This window comes from Pseudoliparis swirei, chromosome 18 (genome assembly GCF_029220125.1).
Source record: "Pseudoliparis swirei isolate HS2019 ecotype Mariana Trench chromosome 18, NWPU_hadal_v1, whole genome shotgun sequence".
In the NCBI taxonomy this organism is placed as follows: domain Eukaryota; kingdom Metazoa; phylum Chordata; class Actinopteri; order Perciformes; family Liparidae; genus Pseudoliparis; species Pseudoliparis swirei.
Window position 1 is genome coordinate 20,670,128 of NC_079405.1, and position 21,467 is coordinate 20,691,594.

Consider the following 21,467-nt stretch of genomic DNA (forward strand, 5'->3'; position numbering starts at 1 on the left):
TTTAGTCTTGTATTGCAATCTTGTGTACCTAATAGAATAATGAAACGTGTCAAACCGTGTGTAAGGTTTCTAGCGGATGACTGGCAAAGGCCCTTAGTCTCGGTGTAGTAGTGGCCGCCATTTCCATTGGTAAAAATAATATTGTTCTCACAAAGTCATTGCCAAAAAGATGTTAAACATGCCAATCACACAAAATGAAGGCAACCAGTGAAGTATGACCCATTTACAAACATCCATCCATCACAGTTAACAGACCGACTTCCTGCTCCAACTTTGACCTCTTTATGTGTGTGTGTGCGTGTGCTGCCAAATCTTTTTGATTTTTTTGTTGTTGTCACTTCGGTGATACTTTGTATTCCCAAAAGTAGTAATAATCCATTTAGTTGTTAATGCATTGAAACACATTTAGCTTCTAGGCCAGTTTTAACAGACAATGATTCAAAGAGCCGAACCCCTCAGGTACAGTGAATAGAACAGTGTTCCAGGCTTGCATGTGGAAATAGATTTGAGGCTTTTAGTTTGAATTCCTCTACACACACACAATGAAGGCGAGTGACTGCGTTGTATAGATAAGAGATTATTAAAACATCTCAAGCTCTCTTTCTTCGTTCAGGAATGTATTTGTCACTCGGTAAAAAAGCAGTGGGAATTAAAGTAGGCAGATGGAGGCGTAGCTGATGACCCGTGTGTGTGTGTCCCGACCTGAAAAGAAAATCAATCATGGCTACCACGAGTTTGGGGAATTGGCACACATGCCCTGTGTTGTCCGATTACGATGATGCGCTTATCCGTTCGAGCCATTAGAAAACATGGCACTGCAAATGAATGCAATGGCCACAGGCAGCGCGCCGCTCGTCATGTTCAGTGTGAGAACACAATTAGAGTTAATAACCAAGCTGCCGCTGAGAAGTGCTCATCCTCTGTCTCATTGAGGCTTAGAGACGGATGTCCAGCCTCATTATTTCACTGTAAAGTTAAAAGATAACTTCTTAAAGAGGTTTTTGCAGTTTTGGATGCAGTGACACATTTGGCTCTGGCTCGAAGGAATTCAACCGCAACGCTATTTCAGTTTCAGTTTAACACCAACGCTGCCTTTTCTGCCTTTTCTCTCTGGTCGCTATAACCTCTGTTCATTCTGAGGTTGAATGACCAGATGTGGGTTGAGGAACTAATCATGATGGCATCAGCCCTGTACCAACAAGCCTGAGAGGGCAGGGCAGGAGTTGTATTTAGACCCTGTGTATATTTTCCAAGGAACAGCTAGGGGAAAACGATGAGATTTCTGGTATTTAATTACAGAGCACACTGTCTTTGGTAGTTTTAAGGCCGACAGCTTAAGGACCTCAGGAATGGTGGCAGTGTTGGTCTTGGTAACGCTGTGTCATTTCCTCCTGCGAAGAGATGTTATTTTTTAAGGATGTGCGCATGTTCTAGCTCTGCTGAATCGTCAGAATGAAGAAGCCCGTAAAACATGTGCCGTTTAGCACCGCCAAGTGGAGGGTCAAAGCTCTCACTAATTTGAGCACTTTATGTCTGGAAAAGAAAATCTTTTTTAAGTCTGTTTTCACACAGGAATCCTTTCTGTGACGCTTTGAAAGTTGCGTCTCCTGTTTATATAAAAAATGCCTCTACTGGGCTGTGGCAGGGATTTTTTTCTTTCCCATGTTAATCTGACCTGACGTGATTTGAGTCCATTCCCTCTCGCCGCTGTCAAAAGGTCCATGTCTATTTGGGGCCGTGGACATGTTTGAGAGGACTCCTGGGTGGGATATCCCTCCGTCTAGTCTGTGGGGAGGGGGAAGGATGTTTGCCTGTCTTTTTTGGCTCGTGATTCACTGGTTTTGGCAATGGCGAGCGAACACGTCACGTCACCAGTTGAGTCACTGTACATTTCCTACAATGGGAAGCCTGGCCGAAATGGGCACAGTCCCTTTTCACGGCCACAAAGGGAGCCATTAAGGCTCAAATGCATCCGGATTCAAGTCGCCCCCTTAAAGTGAGAGCGCGCTCGGCTGCTGTGGTGCGACTGCTCTTGCATAAGGTTTCTGCGTTTGGCCCGGCGTCCAAAGAGCCTTTGGCTGAAGGACGCGGCGTCCCTGCTTCCGGTCTCTCATACCCAACACTGTTCTCAAAGTAAAGGTGCTCCAGGCTCTCTGCTATCTGTCATCTGTTTGCTCAACCCGATGAACCATTGTGTGACACAAGTCGACTTTAATCTGTGAATAAAAGAGGGGAACAAACATCAGAGCAAAGACCGCAATCCTTCCTATTCCTGTCGCGTCAATCCTATCAGCACATCAATCTCAGCCCGCAGTTCCACCAAACGGCCTTCTGCACTTTCAGCTTCAAACTTGTCTTTCTGCGGCTCGGCTTCAGGCCTCACCCTGTCAGTCAGGGTCAAAGAGGAATCGATGAGTTAGTGTGTCTAAGCCAACTCCTCACCTCAGGGAATCTCCACAAAACGAGACCCAACACGTCCTGGCCAGAGGGCAGAGATAGGAGTCGCGGAATCAGCTGGAAGAGGGTTATTTCCTTTAAAGACAGACATTTCTCTTCTTTTTTACAACCTCCAAGGAGGATTGGAATGACTGCCACGTTTGACCAAGTGAAGGCAGCAATGATCGTCAATGGAATGGTTCTACTTTACAGCTTTAGGACACCGAGCATAAAATGAGAATTTACTAGGGTTGCCAAAGCCAAGAATACAAATTTAATTTGATGTGTTTTTTCTGATTTAGTCCCTTGCAGCTGGGTTGTTTGTTCTCAGAAATATACATGTCAGAAGTTAAGTAGAATTCAGTTTAATTTAGTTAAACATTTTGTGTATAATATCTTGACATACTACAGCTGTGACTTTATTTGAGCTCCTGTTCGAACGTGGAAAAAGTTGGATTCTGTAACAATCTTGATCCAAATTCAAACCTCCCTGTGGATTAACAGGAAGTGAATGCTATTGTACACTGAATGCCTGGTTGCGCTATTGTAAAACTAGACAGTTGCTATTTTCACTGTAAACTGGAAATGGAGGGATCTAGCAAAAATAAGATAAAGACTGATTGAGCATTATTATTTCTGGCGTAAACATTTATTTCAAGTGAACTATTTCTATTTTAAGGGAAAAGAGTTTCCAAATAAGCCGTTGGTCCGGTTTGAAATCTGGAAGTAAAAAGCCTGAAGTATTCGTCCATTGGCTTCTGAGTGGCATGCTCATCAACCGTCTAAAAACAACCCTGTGGACACGTCCATGACAGTAACATTGCCACAACAACACATCGGAAGTCATCTGTTGGTTGAATGGTATATTCTTACTCTTTGGACTCATGTTGATGTGAGGTCCTGGGACAGGGATGTCGTATGTGTACAGATTGTAAAGCCCTCTGAGGCAAATTTGTCATATTGGGCTGTACAAAATAAACTGAATTGAATGTTTTTCTGAATGAAACTTCTGAATTATCATTTTTACATCTCTAGAAGACAGACTTTTCCTCCTCCGAGCAAACTTTTAAACCTCAGTTACAACCATATTATTTTACTACTTAATACATTCTGATGCTTTGAGTATGTTTTATGAGAGTGCTAGAGAGAGACCATGTGTCATGTCATCTCTTTTCTATGGCTGCCATTCATCTTTGTTATTGTACTGAACAGTAGTTGTCCCGTTTGTGAAACTGAGGCCCTCTCCTCCGCAGCATGAATTAAGAAGACATGGCAGGTGTTGCAAATGGTTTATGCTTACACTGTAGAAGGGGGATTTTTCAGCCATTGACTCCTGCTATCATCTTTTTCCACATTATGGTTCCTCAAAGACCGCTTGTGTTGTACCTAATGTCACGCTTTTGGCTTTTTAGAGAAAAAAAAAACTGGAAAAATGCCGTATGTGGATTTGCTAACTTCTTGTCTTCCTCCAGGTTTGGATAAATCCACATGGGAGCCGTGGACCTATTGGAAAAGAGCACTGAACTTCAACAGGTAGGGAATTAATGTTTCTCTTTTCTTCTTGCCAATGCTTGTGCAACACTTATAGGAGTTTGTATCAGTATAAAGGCTTTTAAAAAAAAGTATTGGTCAATGCTAATGTCTTACACCAAAATAACCAGATGGTGTCAAGGGGGGGGGGGGGGTGATCACTTTTTCAAACTATTTCCTTCAATTTGTCTGAATTACACAATAGCCCATGGGATTTGTTTCCTCCTCCTGCGGTGTCAAGTCCACTTCCCCCACCAAAAAACGCATCCCGCCACACTCGGGAGCTATTTAAAGTGCCCGTGGCTGCTCCCAATTACTCCTCCCCATGCCAAACCAGAAGCTCAGGCCATGCAAACGGAGGCCTCCCCACAGCAACTTTTATCTGTTTGTTTTCATATTTCCCTTCCCTCAGTCGGCCCTCCTCCCGTGTGCTCGGACTGCTTTGGCCTTAGCCAAGGATCATTGTGTTTTTCCTCCAGCTGACCTTGGTTACATAAACTAAGGCCTGATCCCCCTTTCCTTGATACTCCTCCTTCTCCAAGTCCTCCTCCTCCTCACTGTCCCACTGCTTTGCCTGGCTCCTGTCCTCTGGGCGCTCCTACAAAGCTCAGTGTTTTGATTACATTGTGAAATTGGACTAAGGCTGCAACAACGAATCGATAAAAATCGATTATTAAAATAGTTGGCAACGAATTTCATTATCGATTCGTTGTGTCGCGCGATTATTACGGCGCTTAATAAGTCACGGAGTATAAACAAAGTTGAGTTGAGCGCAGAGCGGCGCTGGAGAAACAAGAGCGGAGGGAGAGGAGAGAACGCTGCGTTGTGAGAGCCAATCAGCGCTGAGCTGCTCCTCTGTTGATGAATCTAATTGGCTGCTGCTGCTGGATGCGGAAGTCATTCACGTCGTCGGAGACATTCACGGAGCTAAGTGCGCCTCCGGGTGACGTTATGAACCCAGACACCAGGGCGCTAAATGTCACGACGTGTGTGGCATTTCCACAAGAGGATAACGTAGAAAACGTGGTTATTCGGTGGCGGATAGCGGAAAATATTTTTCCACGGAAAAGGGAACGGAGATAAGCCACGACGCCACTTGCTCTGAGCGCTGCGCGTGCAGACAACATTTAACGGAGTGGAGCAGCGCGTGAGCTCTGATCGGGCGCTCTTTTAATGAAGTATCGATACTAAAAATATGCTAAATCACATCGTTTTTATCGAACGGGTACTTTGTTCGTATCGCTACACCGTGCAGCGTGACAGCAGCAGATGTAGCGGACTAACATTCAAGCTAACCTAACTTCCCAAACGCTGTCGACATCTGAACGCTGATTGGCCGAGACTCGACACGTCTCATCAAAGATGTTTTATTGCGAAGAGCACCACTTCACATTTTTTCCGCGTCTCACTGCAATCTCAACGGCAGCGGGCCAGGTGAAAATAATAATAAATCGGAACGCGTCTCTGGTATTGTTCAGGGGGCCGGTCCAAATGTGGACCACTGCTCAGGAGAGTAAAGCTGTCAGTCTGTTTGTGACGGTTCATCACCATGGTGACCAGTGGGTCTCCAGGACCTTTCCATGACTTTAAACCAAATGTCCATGATTAAACATTGAGTGAAAACTCTGTCTATACGTGACAAAGTGAGAAGATGTAGTATTTAAACTAACAATGAGAATTCCAAAGCATACCGTGTAAATTAACATTTGAATGAAACAAATTTGCATTACTTTTCCAAATATTTTGGGATTTTATTTTTTCAATTACTTTTCTAGGCTTGCTAATAGCCATTTAAAAAGTCCGACTTTTCCAGGTTTTCCATGACCGTACGGACCCTGTTTTGAATAAAGGGTTGAAAATTAAAGTTTTTTTGTTTTTTAAATCCGATTAATCGATTAATCGATAAAATAATCAACCGATTAATCGATTATCGAAATAATCGTTAGTTGCAGCCCTAAATTGGACCCATGACTATTTATTCTCAGGCCCGGCCAGCACGGAGGACCTGGTTGGAGAATAAGCCGGAGAGGGAGTAGCCAGGAAGCTTTCGTGGTTAAATCAGGCAGATGATGTTCGTGGGGTGAACTTCTTTATGTCTTCTTATAACCTGCCTTTGTGGGCCGTGCATCCAGCCGGCTGTTTCATAACATCAGAAAGCCCAGGGTCGCATCTCACTGTTATCTCAGAGTGGCAGACCGGCCCCGTGCTTTGAGACACCATCTTTCGGCTGGAGGACGAAGCTCAGGCTCTTTTGTAGGAAGCGCATGCCTGGCTGAAGCGTTATTGAGACTGACACTAAATCCACTCTCTGAGCTTTACTGTGCTGAAATAGTCATATTTACAGAGGTGTGAAGGTGCAAGGCTGAATCCGTTTTCTCAGTTGTAGTCTCGTAGAAGAACTGTGGATGCACAGGTACTGACCTCATTGAGTGGTTCCAGCCCCGTGTAATCAATCTACATGAAAAGGTGGTTTCTAAGTCGCCATCATTACAAAATTCTAACCATAAAATCTCTACTCCATAGTTTAGAAATTATGTGACTGCATATATTTAATTTGATCTCAATCTGTCCCACAGTGAGGGTTACAGAGTTTAAATTGTAAAAAGAGCAGGAGAAAAAGTGGGATTTGTTCATCCCAAACCAGAATCTGTTTTTATTGTTCTAAATTCACAATAGGACACGCAACTGAATTATTTACAGGTGCAATGGATATTCCCAAATAAGGCTAATGAATGAATGACTTTAGCTGCCTAGATCATAACCACCACTCTTATCTTTCCCTCATCCTTTGTTTTGCAACCATCCCTGACTCCAAGCTGTTATGCCGTCACCTGTCACAGGCGTTAATTTCCACATCTCTTATACTCTTTACTTTGTTTGTTGTGAAGTCTTTTGTTCTACAAGTCGAATGAATGAAGGGAAACAGCGATGCCCTTTTAGAGTTGTCAAACGGCTTTTAAAGGATGAGAAAGCTGAAAAAAAGGTTTGAAAACTCTAATGACGTTCTAAGTTTCAGAGTGTGTGTAAACGTTATTCACGCAATTTGAGGTCATATTAATTTGTGAACGTACGACAGTTACAGATAAATATGGACTTAATGTTCAAAGGCCTTTTATCTTGTTGTCATTTGTCTGGCTGGCAGTGTTCTATTATTACCGGAACTTCTTGAAGGTTATCATTGAGTGACCTCGAGTCTAGATCAACTCTGCACTCAACTAATGGTGATAAGAGGCTCACTCCACAGGACACTGGGGCACACGCTGCTCCTTTGGAGCTATTTTTCAGTTCACACGCACCGCTCCTCTTCCTCAAGCTTCCCTCTGTGTCACTTCTCTGTCTCTACCACGTTAAGCCGACGCGGAAGTTTCTTAAAATCTGCATTCTCTCTACTGACCATCAGGGGGCGACTCTTCAATACAGCGTGATGTAAACTATGATGTAAACTTTGTAAACTATGATCCATTTAGAGTTAAATAGACCATAAAGCAAGGTATGCTTAAGTGCAGGCGTACTGTGATTGACAGGAGCCGTGCACGCCGTCTCTACGTCACTCCTCCCTTTAACAGACATGGGGATGTTTGTAATCCAAGATGGCGACAGCGAAAACGCATCACAATGACTATGTCCACTTCTAATATTCAGTCTATGGTGTTTACCCAGCTGATCAGTATACACACACACAGTATTCTAAACACACACCCCTCATTTGCTTCAACAAGTCATACATTTGACCTTGTGTGTCCATGGAAAACATTTAAATACACAAACCCTTCGGCTGGCCGAGACACTTCCATACTTGAGTTAGTTCCGAGAATGGGGTGAAGTTCAGTCGTGCCTGTAGCTGTCATCATAAGTGAAATACTGGCTCACTATTGTTCTGAGAACATCAAATGGTCACACACACACCCACACACCCGTAGCTGAGGCCAACCGGAGATGAGCAGCCGAGCATTAGATTACAGGGAAATGATCAGCCAGGGGAGACAGGAAACACTGCAGGGGAGTAAAGTGTGTGTGTGTGCTTCCTTTAGAGTCTCATACCAAAAACAAACAGAGCATGTAATGGTGTAATTTTAAACTCCACGTTTTGGTTAGCTAGAACACAAAATATGATCATTAACAATTCAGCTGCCTCGACACACAAAGCGAAAGAGGCGGTGTTTAGGAAAGAGGTGACACAGATGAGGAAGTGTAGCCGCCCTGAAACCAGCTCTGATCGGATTGGGGAAGAGAGGGACTTACAAATAGATCTTCTGTTTGGCTTCATCCAGGCGTGATTTATTTTCATATTTTATTTGCATTACATCTCTCTCACTGCATTATTGGACTGTTTCTCATTCAAAGTTCTTAGTGAGACGTTCGAGTTTCAGTTCTGATACCTAACTTGTTTTTATTGGCAACCACATCAGAAGAATTTCTCCTTTTTCCAGTGTTAAATGAGAAGTAGGATCGAAACGAGTACATACCAGATAAAAAGATGAAGGGAGCATTCAGTGCCAGTTTTGGACCCTTGACGTTCCGAGGTATTTGAAACGTCTTCATTTAGAACCAAAGCACCCGGCAACCGCCCCGTAAAGTGTGCAGCTCTACAAATAGCTGCTTGAAGGAAAGTACAGCCATGGCAAATGAAACGTAGTTCACAATACGAAGAGAAACAAACAGACACACAGAACACTTTCCTGGAACTGCATCCTGACTTTGTGCGGCCTCTTTGTTTTATTTGGTGTCCGTTCACCTTTAGAGGTAGATGTTAGAGAGCACACATACAGAGGCCGTAGTGGTGTTGGATTGGGGTCTGCCTCTGGGGCTGGACTTGCATGAAGGGGTTAAAGCTACGGAGCCTACGCATATACGGGCTTCAAAGTTTACCGCGCTGTGGGGCGACGGCGGCTATGGCCATGCGGCGAGCACAGGAAGTGTGGTTGTTCGGCTTGGCCTGCTGTGTTCTTTTTCTCCACGTTTCTGAAGTGATGGGGATGTAAACGGTTTGAAGTTGCACTCTAATCTATATATTTTTTTGCCACACACACAAAGCAAAAAGTCACTTCTTTCTGTATTTCTTTTTTATTGCATTTTCTTTTCGCATTTTTGCACCACAACTGGCCCATCACCGTACTAGGGACGCACCGATACCAATACCTGGTTCGGACTGCCTCTAATACCTCGATCTGTTATCGGTGAACATGTGACCGATCTGTTCGATTCAATTCTTATGTTTATAGACAAAGTTACATTCTGGATTTTAATCCCTGTTGACCACGTTGTTGCTGCATTTAAACGCATTTCACTCAAATTGTAATTCCTGTACATACATTTAAATATTATTCACCAAGTTGCACACTTCCCGCCCGCCGTCTGCATGCTTCGCCAGCGAGCGTCTCGTTTCACCGGATGATTTGAGTCCTGATGGAGAAGACAGCAGTCACACATGCCATTTGAGATTGCAACAATGACATGCTAACAGCTGTAGCCAAACAGAGATTTTGTGTGTGTGTGATTTGCTCGGGCTCACGAACAAACGGCTCTTCAGCCTCCACCAGGACCATGTGTTCCAACGCATGTGCTGCAGGTCTCTCAGAACCATTGGCAATGCATTTTCTATATATATCATGTATCTGCTGAGAGGGATGTATAAGGGAGGGCGGGGGGGATTAGTGTTATTTTAAGATGATCAGACATCTTACCTAACATTAGGGGGTTTCACAATGAATGGAGTTATACCAAATAAACCTGATTTTAAATGAGCCCACAATGCGTCCGCTGATTAACTGATGTCCCCGAAATTTTTCAGAGCCACTGCTGGGATGCTCGTCCTTTCTGATTGGTTCAGTGACTTGGCGATGTGTGTCGCTGCTCCTCTTGCCACGTGTGTGGCTCGGGTGAAACGGGATTCCAAAGGGTCTAGGAATCGGATAAGACCGAGACCGGTTGGCGGCTCCGTGAAGGAGTGTCTATACTGCTCCAAACCTCAGACAGATGTTAAATGCTGCTGCCAGAAAGTGGCAGTGTCCCGTCAGTGACGGAGCGACCTGCCGATGACGGCGGTTCCTCTCGTAGCGGTGCAAGATTCGGCACTTTCCTGAAAAGTCTTGTTTTTCCCCGTTAAGAAGAGGGCGTTAGTTTGGGGACTTTCTTTGTCCTTGCTGAGGAAAATAAGTAAGTAAAGGGGGAGTTCTGTGTTTTTCATCATCCATTATGCTTTCAAATAGGAATGGGTCTCTCTACTATACTCTCGTTGATACTGTCCAAGGCTCAGTTTCCTTATCAATACTCTTATTGGTTATTTTGGACTATTTTGTAAGAAAATAATGCACATTGCTTCATTGTTTTCATATGTAAACACATATTCTTTCTTGAGCAGCAACTAAAAGAAGTTACAAAATCATTCTCAGCAGAACAAAGTATCGAAGTGGTTATCTTCCATTGATTAGCCCTTATCTTGTGATCACACTGCGTCTGACATCACCAACGCTACCTGCTGCTCCACAAACACATCGATGTTATACTGGTTGGCCACATGTTGTGATAAACTGCAGCTGTTTCCACTTTTATTGAGTTCTCAATCTACTGAAGTCAAAAAGTTTCTTTATAACTGGACCCTGTCACTTCACTTGTTTTTATGTTGATGTTCTGTTTTAATGTTGTTTCTATCTTTCATGCTTTTATCCTGTATTTTATTGAAAGGTGACCTTGGGTGACTTGAAAGGCGCCTCCAAATAAAATGTATTATTGTTATTATTAAATGTAGTCTCACTTTGTGTGTGTGTATGGGGGAGGGGTGGGGTACCGATAGCAGAGCCGTTAACTCAGGACCCTGTTGATACTCCGGGGTTTATTCATCTTCTGTTTGCAGGTAATTAAAGTTTGGCTTCGTTTGTTTTGTAAGACCAAAATGCAGCGGAGGTTGACACCGTTCTCGGAAATTGGCTTATTCAATGTTATTCTGGAAATTTCCTTTTTTTACGTCATTTATAAACAACCTGAGAAAATAGGATTTAATCCACGTTAAGTCCCATCTTGTGAAACTCTGCTGCTGGTTGTTCACATCACCGGTTGTCACCGCTTTGTGGATTAATGAATGCTGCCTTTCAGTCTCCCAGTGGAACATGTCCTCATTCAGGGACTAACAGGGTGTGGTTCGACCAACGCATACCGCTCTGTAGCCACACGACCAGTTCCCTCTGAGGTCAAGAGGGTTGACTGCGTTACATAATTTGAAACGGGTTCATTCAGATCCAACGGTTGACCGTTTGCTTCGTTTGAGTTAGCCGAGGAGACTTCTCCGTGTTCTTGCACACAGACAATCCGTCGCTCTCCGAGGTCCGTGGGCTGAAACGACACGTGGTGCCGGTGAGAAGCATTGGAGGATTAACCAGATGTGACCAAGGGGGACGGAATAATGTTTGTAATCGGTACTTTAGTCGCTTTAAGCCAGTCGGTAGTGCATCCATTATCACTTGGTGTTTGAGTGTGTTGTGGTGTGTGTGTGCCTGAAGGATGTGGTCATCTCTGAAAGTGGATGCTAATCATAAATGTGTTCTCCAGAGGACTATAAATCACTGATGGGCCATTTGTTCCACGGGACGACAAAGATGTGCCCGCCCGCACATTTCCAGAGCACGTACCTGAAGGCCTCTTTACATCGGGGGCCTTTCTTTTGTCTCTTTGTGCAATACATGTTATGTCTACCGTTTTTTTTTCAAAAAGACAGTTTTTGTCACGAATGCTTTCAATCAAAGACAAAGAAAAGTAAAGTCGTGAATAAAGGCCCTTATTGTTCCCTTCTTCTGTTCAACCTTTTGTTCCCCTTCCGTCTGTCCGACGTTTTATGTTGAGACAGACGAGACGTTCCGATACCGAGCACGACCACCCCCGCTCTCCTCGGCGAGACAAGGTGACTTTCCCGCAGCGCTCGCAGCAAAACAATATAATCAAATCACGTCATTTAGTCGTCCTCTCTTGTACTATTTGTCTTTATTTTTTTCCGTCTGCATCTTCACATGACTTCCACGAATGAGTCAGAGGATAACAGAGTAGTGGCCACTCGCTCATTTAACTGATTGTCCTTTTGTATAATAAAAAAGAAGAACAAGTAAAGTCACCTCCAGTCATCTTTGGCTTCCCGGACGAGCAGAGCCGGGTGCAGAATCTCAATCGCCGCTTGACCATTTTCATGACATTCAACCACTCACTGGCTTTTCAGAAGCCGTAAGCTTCTTTTTCCATTTAGTTCTATATAACCAGCCCACCCCACCCCCCTCCTTGAAGATGCTCCAGACCTTAAGGACTTTTAGACCCGAGCAAGGATGAGTGCTTTTTCTGGTGAACCGCTTTTTGATGTTGGAATTCTGCGCTGTCAAAAGTGGGGGAGGTGGTGAAAAGGTGAAGAAAAAGTGGGTCAGTCACGGGTTTCTCTTCCGTATTGTGCTCGACTGTGAAAGGGAAATGCTGAAACAAGGAGGTTTGTAGTGGAAGGGCTTCAGCCTTTGTCGAGATCTTCCACACAACCCCCCTGACGACAAATAACTTTGTCTTTAATCTTTTGTTCGATCCCCGACCCAAATTTGGGGATGCAAATTTGTCCAAACCCCTGAGAAGAAAATGGAATACAAAAGAAACGGAAGCAGTGCTGCATGAAATGTGAGCCTACATTTTGGATTCGGCCCTAATTAGGGAATCTCAGCTGGTCCGTGGTTCCTGCTTTTCGCTATTCAAATGTATTAAATTGAGAGGATGGGCAGTTTTCATGCCCTTATTTGCTTGTTCGTTGCTGAAGTTTTAGCTGAGCAGCTGTGTGAAATGAAGTGCTTTCCCCATCTCTTACGAGACGTAACACAATGTTCATATAGGGGCAATAGGGGTGTGCGGTCTCTCTTTCTACTTAAGATAGTTCATTTTTAGAGACATGTCTTGGCCATGGCAAGCTTCTCTTATTGTTCTCTTCTCCTCAATAATTCCCATCCTCCACCTTGTCCCACACCCTCACCTCTCTCATATTTAACTACCTCTGTTCTCCCTTCCCCCTCCAACACGGGCTTAATTAATGGACTGTCTGAGAAAGAGCAAAGACGGACAGAGATGGAAAGCTAAACTAGAGAGGCCACGCTGGACAGTCCAGGGGGAAGGCGACGAGATGAAGAGGGAGAGTGGATTGAAAGAGACAATGGACAGATCAGGGATGGAGGCCAGATTATACCCAGAGGGGTACAGTTAAACGAGTCTGATCAATAAGATGTGCTCCCCACACACACACCACTTGTTTACCCTCCCCCTCCTCATCCCATACACATTTACACTGAGGCACCATCACTGGTCTCTGGGGGGGATCTTACAAATTAGAACCTGTCCTCACTGTTTCCTTTTGCTTTAAACCACTGACCAATTTACCCATAGATAAGCCCCGCCCCTGCTGCAACACCGTTTGTGTTATGTTGCTATACAGCCCACACTGTCACTAACTGCACTCTGATTAAATATTATCTAATTTTTGGAAAAGGGAAACAAGCTTTTTTTTTTTTTTAAAGGGAGGCAGACAGAAGGTTCTCCATTATGTGTTTGATAAACTGAATATCTGGATGTCTAACTGTTTAAGCAGTGAAAACACAAGAGTAACAGTAACAATGTTCCTGTAAAGACGATTATGTCTTAATGTAATGCTACAATCATCAAAAAGCAAAACAAGCATGTGTATACACTCAGCATATCTTCAGTAGCATAGCATAGAAGTGGTCACGCCATCGTGCTATCGTACTTGGCGTATTTTAGCTCCATAGTTTATTTTACGTAGAAAAGTCCTTCCAGCCTTTCTGAGTAACAAGTAGCACAATCACACAACGTTTAACCACAAGGAGCTCCAAAGTCACATTGAAATGAACATGAAGACCATCTGAAACCACTGATGAGTCTTTGGAGCAGAGACAGGTAAATGTCAGACCCTGGTCAGAGCTGGCCGATCGATGCCAAGAGTGGCCGGTCTGCGGTCGAGGGGCGGGACTTAATGAAGAAAGCATTGAACAGATAAACACAAGCATGGAAATCAGGTTTGGGCATTTGGACATGGGGGTGCACGGGTATTGACTTGCTTATAGAGCCAGAGTCATGAGGTTGCGGGAGGTTGCCGCTTACCCAACGCAGACAGAAGGTCCATTGTTTATTTCTTGTATTTCACAAAAAACAGAACTTAAAGCACCACGTCATTTAGGCTGAATCTGAACAATACAATTTACCTGTCTGGTCCCGTCCGGCTTGGGTCTGGTATCCAGACTCTAAACTAAACGTAATATTATTGGAGGACATGCCACATTACCGGACAGAACTCTGTGTTGAGACATTTTTGGGCTCAGCGAACCCTAAGATGTCAACGTAATGACATGTGGGAACATGGAGGGAACAATTAAACGGACCATTCCAACCTACAGATCGTTGACTCTCAGGAGGACGGGGCACCCAACGTCACGGCCTGAAGGAAGCGAATTAGCAACGCAGACTGGTCGTGCAGCGGCTCCTCTTCGAGTCGCAGAAGAGCTTTGATTGTCGCTGCAGAGCTGGGAGAACGGGGCCCGGCCAGAGTGGACCTGCTGCTGTGAGGAAGAATTAATGAAGACATTCGGGAATTGTAGTGTGTGACCCTGCGTTTGTGCGAACATGTCGATTTAAATGTGTGTGCGTCTGTGTTAGTGTGTAATTACCGGTCTCTAATTTACTGCCAGCCTGGGCATCTGTTACCTGACTCCTTCAAAGCCCACAAATCCAAAGGGGAGGCGACCAGCAGCCCGTGAAACCAAACACACTTAGTATCCTCATCTGCTGTTTACTAGCTGCGCAAACACATCCGACACCGGAGCTGCGGCTCTCCTGCCGAAAATAGCCTCAGTGTAAACAAAGTATTGAACAAGTCGTGAATTTACTGTGTAATGTGTAATTACATGCCGGGGGGCTGTTCTGGGGAGCAGCATCAGTCGTGGTTATACGCGGGGCTGCTGTGAGTCTGGCTCTATCTGCGCCGACCAGCAGGGAGGACAGAGTAATGACTTGTATTTAGGCTGCTGTCAGGCCAGTGTGCTGATAACAGTAAGTGGGAGAGACTGGACCGTCAATCCTTCAATACAACTGCCGTAACCACTGCAGCACCCCGAACACACACACACTCACACACGCTTGCCTGCTTAACACAACAACTCCCCCACTGTGTATGGGGGAGTTGTTGTGGAGCTTTAAGCAGGCAATCCAAATATGTTCTGCCCCTTGAGGGTTTCAGACCAACAAATAAATAAACATTTTTTTTTCCTTCTCTCTTGTGGTGTGGGACTGAACCACATCAACACAATGAAGTGCTACTGTGAGAGGCCGGTCGCTCCCTTTTTAATTGGGTCTTGCAGATTCAGGGCACTGAGATTTAAAAGTGTCTTTATTGCAGAGATGCAGCACAGATGTGATGCAGAATCGAGCTCTCCAGTCGGGTCCTGGTAAACCAGCCCCTTCTCATCGAGTTGGGTATATGCTGCTGATCACAACGTCATCAGCAACACCATCTCAGTTGTTTTTGTTCTGGTCGCCCACCCTTTCACATACATGTGGATGCACGCATGTGTGTTTCACTCGGGTTTTCTGCAAGTCTGTACTGTATTGGATCCTGAAGTCCTGATGCAGAGGACTTTGCAACAGAGCACATCGTAGAGCCATTACCAAAGCCCAAGACCAAACCTCCTGCTCTGCACACATGAGCAGGAGGCCCTGTCCCTTCACTGCGGACCTTTCCAAGGGCCAACCTCGAGCCTGTCGCACCGGAGGCGAGGGGCCAACCAGTGGAAGGGATCCCCGCCCCCACACTGGCGATTGGCTGTACCCGATCCGCTGAGTTAGATCTCTGAACAAACAAATCTTGCCAGGAAAGTTACCCCAAGTCTTCCCCTTTTGGTCCCTGGTTGATGGGCTACATATACGCCCTGTAGTCGTGACGCCCCTCCAGAGGCAGCTGGTAAATGTCCCACGTCATGGGAGTCCAAAAGCTGGTAGAAAGACTGTCCTGAATAAAACACAGTAATATTACGGTGTATAAATAACAGTATTTTAATCAATATTGACACGTCAAGAGTATGAATGAGAGCAGTTGTCATGGTCAGTTATGGACTGTGTTATAAAATGTGATTTTAAGGGAGCAGACAAATACTCCCCCTGCCACTGCAGACAAGAGCAAACAGAGATGTGTTTGTTCATAGTCTATGGCAGTCGGGGTATGGTGGCTGGAGGTCTATTGTTGTCTGATTGTGTTTGTAGGCCAGAAACACACATACACACACACACACACACACACACATGTACCCAGTGATGATCCTGTTGCAACCTGCCAGAGTGAAACTAAAGAGTGATCATGGCTCAGCGAACCCTCAGATGATAAACGCATCCAAGGCGGCTATACATACAGTTGCAGTTAAAAGTTTTACTCCATTAAGGGTCAAAACGTTGGTCATCTCACTCGTTTCTCCTCGATTTTGTTGTTCTCACACTGGAAGTCCCCTGTCATCTAGGAGTGCAGCATTGATGTTTTGTTCTGTACAGTTTCTTTGTGAACAAGCATTGATTAAAAAAAAAGAAATCCACAAAGCCGCTAACCTTGACATCAAACGTCTGCTCCGTATGACAAACTAAAACGGTGTCTGAGTTGTGTGGCAAAAGTTGTGCGTCTTAAAAGAAAAACTAGTGTGGTGGTAGCTTTTGTGACACGTACACACACACACACACACTGATTAGGGCTGGGAGGGAACCTATTGTTTTTTTCATGTAGCTCTTCATCCCTTGTATTGGAACAGAAGAGGTGCTCAGATGGTACCGACCAACCCCCAACACACACAATCAAACACTCCTTTCCCACCCAACGTCCCTTGCCCTCCCACCAAGAGGAGGAGGAGGAGGAGGAGGATGAGGAGGGGAGGAAGTGGATGCAGAATGAGACCACTGGTGCGTTTTGATTGCACCACGGCGGTTGGGATGAGTCATAAATCAAACCTGTGAGCTGTCTGCTCCCAATCATCCCCCACATGCATCCTCTTGTCTTGAATTTGGTCTCGGCTGGCTGCACTGGGAATTCACCGGGAGCGTCATTACATGCCGATTGAGGGGGTGAGGTGCACCAGCAGCTCCTCCACGTTTATCTTCATGAGACGGGCACGTTATGGATTGTATCTCTCGAAGTGGAGGGGGGGGGGGCTGTGGGTTTTACCTTCCGTGGTTGGGAGTAGGCGGGCCTGTTGTGTAAGTGTGTGTGTGTGTCTGAGATATCAGTGCCCGGGCAGCTGTGTACCTGACGCAATGTAATCTTATTTACCACTTGCCAACAATGGTCTTTCTCCACCGGTGACATAGGGGCAGCTGGATGTTGGACGGGTAGCTGTTTACTGTTGTATTTCGTAGTTTTAAAGGAACAGCGCAACATTTTGGGGAACAAGTGTTTCTGAACGTTGCTGGATTGTGTCTAGTAAGGTGATACCGGGACTATATCTATCCAGTTAAGATGGGGCAACCTGCTTCCGTCACAAGGGAAACACTGTAGCCGTGTTCCCAGTCACATATTTTGACGAGTAAGTTCTGATGTAGCGAACATTTAACCCACTTGACTAATCGTCTTTTTCTGCTGACCGGGTATAATTTCACTGTGGGTAGTTGGTCCTGTGGGTAATAGACAATCAGTTGCCAGTTTATTAGGTACACAAAGCTAAAACTAATGCAGTGTAATGATGAATCCAACAGCTCTGCATTAGCAAGCTCCCTTCATTGTATAATGTTCCGTTTGAGTTGAAACTGTTTTGGCAGTTTTAGCCCACCCTATTTGATGTAAATGGAAAAACAACACAATATTTTATTGTATGTCCTCTAGAAGTTCTCTCTTTTTATGTGCATGTAATATGTTGAGGTATTGTAACTTTTGTCTATCGTGGTACAGTATATCGGCAGGTCAATCCTATATGAACATATGGACATGACCTCGACAATCTTCACTTAATCGACTTATCGTACAATATCTGACATGACCTCAGAAACAACAGACGGGTAGTTGTGCTGTCGCTGCTTTTTCATGAATAAATAGATCTGTTCGACGGGACAGATTTGTGCTCTAGCCTCTCCCTCATTCACGGCGCCAATTATCTTAAGGGTTTACACCTGTTGTTTTGTAGTTTCGATCCTGAGGGAAATTTTTTGTCTCTCTTCTATGCCAAAGGTCACCTGTCACCATTGAGTGCCACCCTCTCCTGCCATCGTGGCTCAACCCTGGGAACTCCACGTCTTGTCGATACCTGTGACCAGGGGCTAACCTCATCCCATCAGCGGTGGAACACAGGATCAGGTCAGATTTTAATTTCTTCAGCTCATTATTGTTTTATTTTTTCCCAAACGTTTGGGTTGATATGGGTGGAAATAGCTGTTGGCAGCCTCTCTGGACAGTGTTGTTGATCTACCTGCGTTCCTGCCTCCTGGCTGGATAAGAGCAAAGTGCTGCCTGCCTCCCAAGGTCAGGTCACTCAGACCTTGTTTGGATGTGAATGATGCTTTGGGTGAATTCAGAGCAGAGGCGCCGTTATCCCCTGCCTGCCCATATAATGAGGAGGAGGGGGGATCTCTCTCTCTGTGTGCGTGCGTGTGTGCGTGTGTGTTTGTGTGTGTGACCCTTGTGCTGTCTAGAGCACAGTGATGAATGAGACTGTTAGAGTGGAGGTGTGAGACTTGACTGCAAATTTCTTTACCATCACACGCACACGCGCGCACACACACACATTACTCCTGCATGATGTGTTATTTACAGCTAACATATTACTTTTTTGCCCAGTATGTACCCATGATGCACAGCAAAGGTTGTAAAACTGTGTAATAAAATGGCACCGGCTGGGATAATTTCACAGCCGACTTAATTCATGCAGTTTAATGGCCTGTAGTTTCAAATAATTGTTTTGGTTTTTAACACGGTAGCAGGTTACTGTGCAATTGGCACATTGATAATATGAGATTAAAGATGTATTGTATTTGTTGCATACATAACGGAATGTAGTTTTGGTAGATTATTCACCTGTCGATATAAATCCTTCATATAATAAAGAGATGTTTTTACAGTTTTCAGTTACCAAATCTTGTGTTGAGACAATATTTAGAGTCACCAACTAGTTCCAACTAGTTTTTAAACTCTATGTGACCTATAAGTAAAGAGATCATAGGAGAAATTAGATTTTTTTTTATGCTTGTCGAATTCTTGTGAAATTATGAACGTTCACCAGAAACTCTGACAGCTCAGATTCCAGCGGGGGCCTCCAGCAAAGACCAGGCCGCCACAGACAGACCCAGACACGACACTGGCCGTATTGCTGGGGCCAGTGACTGCAGGGAGGCACAGCAGAACCAGAACTCGGTGGGGCAGACTGTCAGAGCCTGCTTCAGTAAAAAGGACCTTGGGCCACAGGGACCACGAAAATCAACACAACATGGAAGTTTCTCGTAGCAGCGGTTTTGCAGGCACAGTTCAATTTGCACAACTTATTTTTTTCAATTTTTTCAGTTGTACTTAACCCTCCTGTTACCTTTCGGGTCAATTTGACCCCATTCAATGTTTAATGTCGGTGTTCCTTGGGGTCAATTTGACCCCAGGCTGTTTTTCACTGTGTCAAACATATAAGAAATATCAACTTTTTTATATATTTAAAGGGCTATTTAGGTAGTCAACAAACAAACCTAAAGTATCTCACACTTAAACTTGGGAAACAATATTAATTCTAATAATGTTCTGGAGGTTTTAATTGCTGGGGTCAAATTGACCCCGAGGGTAAAATATGTTAGTAAATGTAAAGGTGACAGGAGGGTTAAAAGAGTGTGAATGCACCTCTGCTCCTTCCAAATGAAAGCCTTTCATTTCTCAAACCTCGTATTTGATTAATGCCATGTGAACAACCTTTTAAACCACCAGACAGCTGAAAATATCCAGAATGTGGCTTAACCTTCACCCAGAACACTGCAAGAACCACCAACATCCAAATAATATCACCATGCAACAAGCAGCACACAGTGACGTTATTGTGTAGATTCAGCCACAGCTCAAACTGGCTGCTTCTCTGTGTGCTTCTCGGAGGAACAAAGGTCATGCTCTTTTCAGACCAAGATAAATCTTCAGGGCCCTTTTACATTTTTACGTTCCCCATTGTTTAGTGCAACAGAAATAATTTAAACCCCATCCCTTCTGGTTCCCCTTTTAAAAGTGCGCTGCGTCGTACAGATTTTACTACATATTCCCAGTTGGAGGTGAGGCTGGAGCAAAGGGGGAAATGTTCCCTCTGTGAGCATTTAAATTTGAATACCAAATGCTTCAGAGATGCTGCACTATTTATGGTGAGGGAGTGAAGAAAAGAGCACGGGGGGTCGGGGGTGAGGCATTCCTGCATCGGTACTGCCAGCTCTCCTGACAGGGTAGAGTAAGAAATGGAGGGAAGAGGGGTGAGTCGGTGGTGCAATACAGTGGCAGCAGAAAGCCATGGGCGTGGCTTGTAGGTAAAGAAAGGGAATAAAATACAGAACATCACAGAACTTACATTTTGTGTTGATTATGACCTGTGAACAAAAGTGATGGTGTTTGATTCCCTTTGATTCACTCCTGGTTCTGGTTCACTCGTGCCTCAACAAGGAAGCCGGATCTGGGTCTGTCCGACTGTCGGCAGCTGGTCAGTCGCTGCTGAAGGAGTTGGTGACGCTGCGTGATTTGGTTAATATTTCAACCCGTCGGCACCGATAACGAGCATCAGACCAGAGACGAGAACATTTAAAAGACAGTTGACACTTGTTATTTATATACGTTGTCCTTTTTATATTGTGACATTTACTGTAAATTAGATATAATATAGTCAACAGCAAGGTTGATGTGAGGACACGGCACCGGCCATCTCATTGAGGGTCGAGACACGTGGCCACCATCTAACGCCTGGTATCACAATAACATCTCCCCACAACAATTAATTAATTTTGTGTGTGTGTGTGTATTTAGGGCCTATATGAGTGTAAAAATGATATCTCCCTGAGAAGATTAATCCCATTCTCTGCAGCCTCATACCCAGCCTGATGCGTGTGTCCTTCATCAGCTTATATTAATATCTTGCTTACAGTAAACATGCTTGTGAAACTGTCTGAGGTGAGAGAAACCTTGACTCGGACCTATTCCCTTTTAATTTCACATCTCCTTTTCATGATGTTCTTCTGGGTGTCAGTTCTGTCGGACCAGCATGCTTTGCTGCCGCCAGCGGCGTCTGCATGCGGGCGCGCTCACCGAGGGTGGCCCAAAACCACGATGGCAAGTCCACCTTCAGGGTGGTCCGCTGTGGCAGAGCAGGTTTGTTTTGAGGGATTACTCATAGCTTCAGACAGCAGCACGGTTCTCACCCTGCATCGCACTGAAAGGTAACTCGCTGCTGTTGTCATGGCGTTACGTTGGGTCATGTGACACCTTGCGGCCTACACACACACACACGTGCACA

General features: G+C 44.7%; 1 protein-coding gene across 2 annotated transcripts in view; it reads left to right on the forward strand.

The window, feature by feature from the left end:
- The window catches only part of plxnb1b (plexin b1b), a 92,655-nt gene that overhangs the window by 19,065 nt on the left and 52,123 nt on the right, over positions 1–21,467 (forward strand). Inside the window, exons 2-3 of one of the 2 annotated variants that reach the window (XM_056436979.1) lie at positions 3,909–3,969; positions 18,182–18,307. The gene's annotated coding sequence lies outside the window, so the exon portion shown is untranslated. The remainder of the gene's footprint in view (positions 1–3,908; positions 3,970–18,181; positions 18,308–21,467) is intronic. The other variant, XM_056436980.1, reaches the window with a different exon arrangement.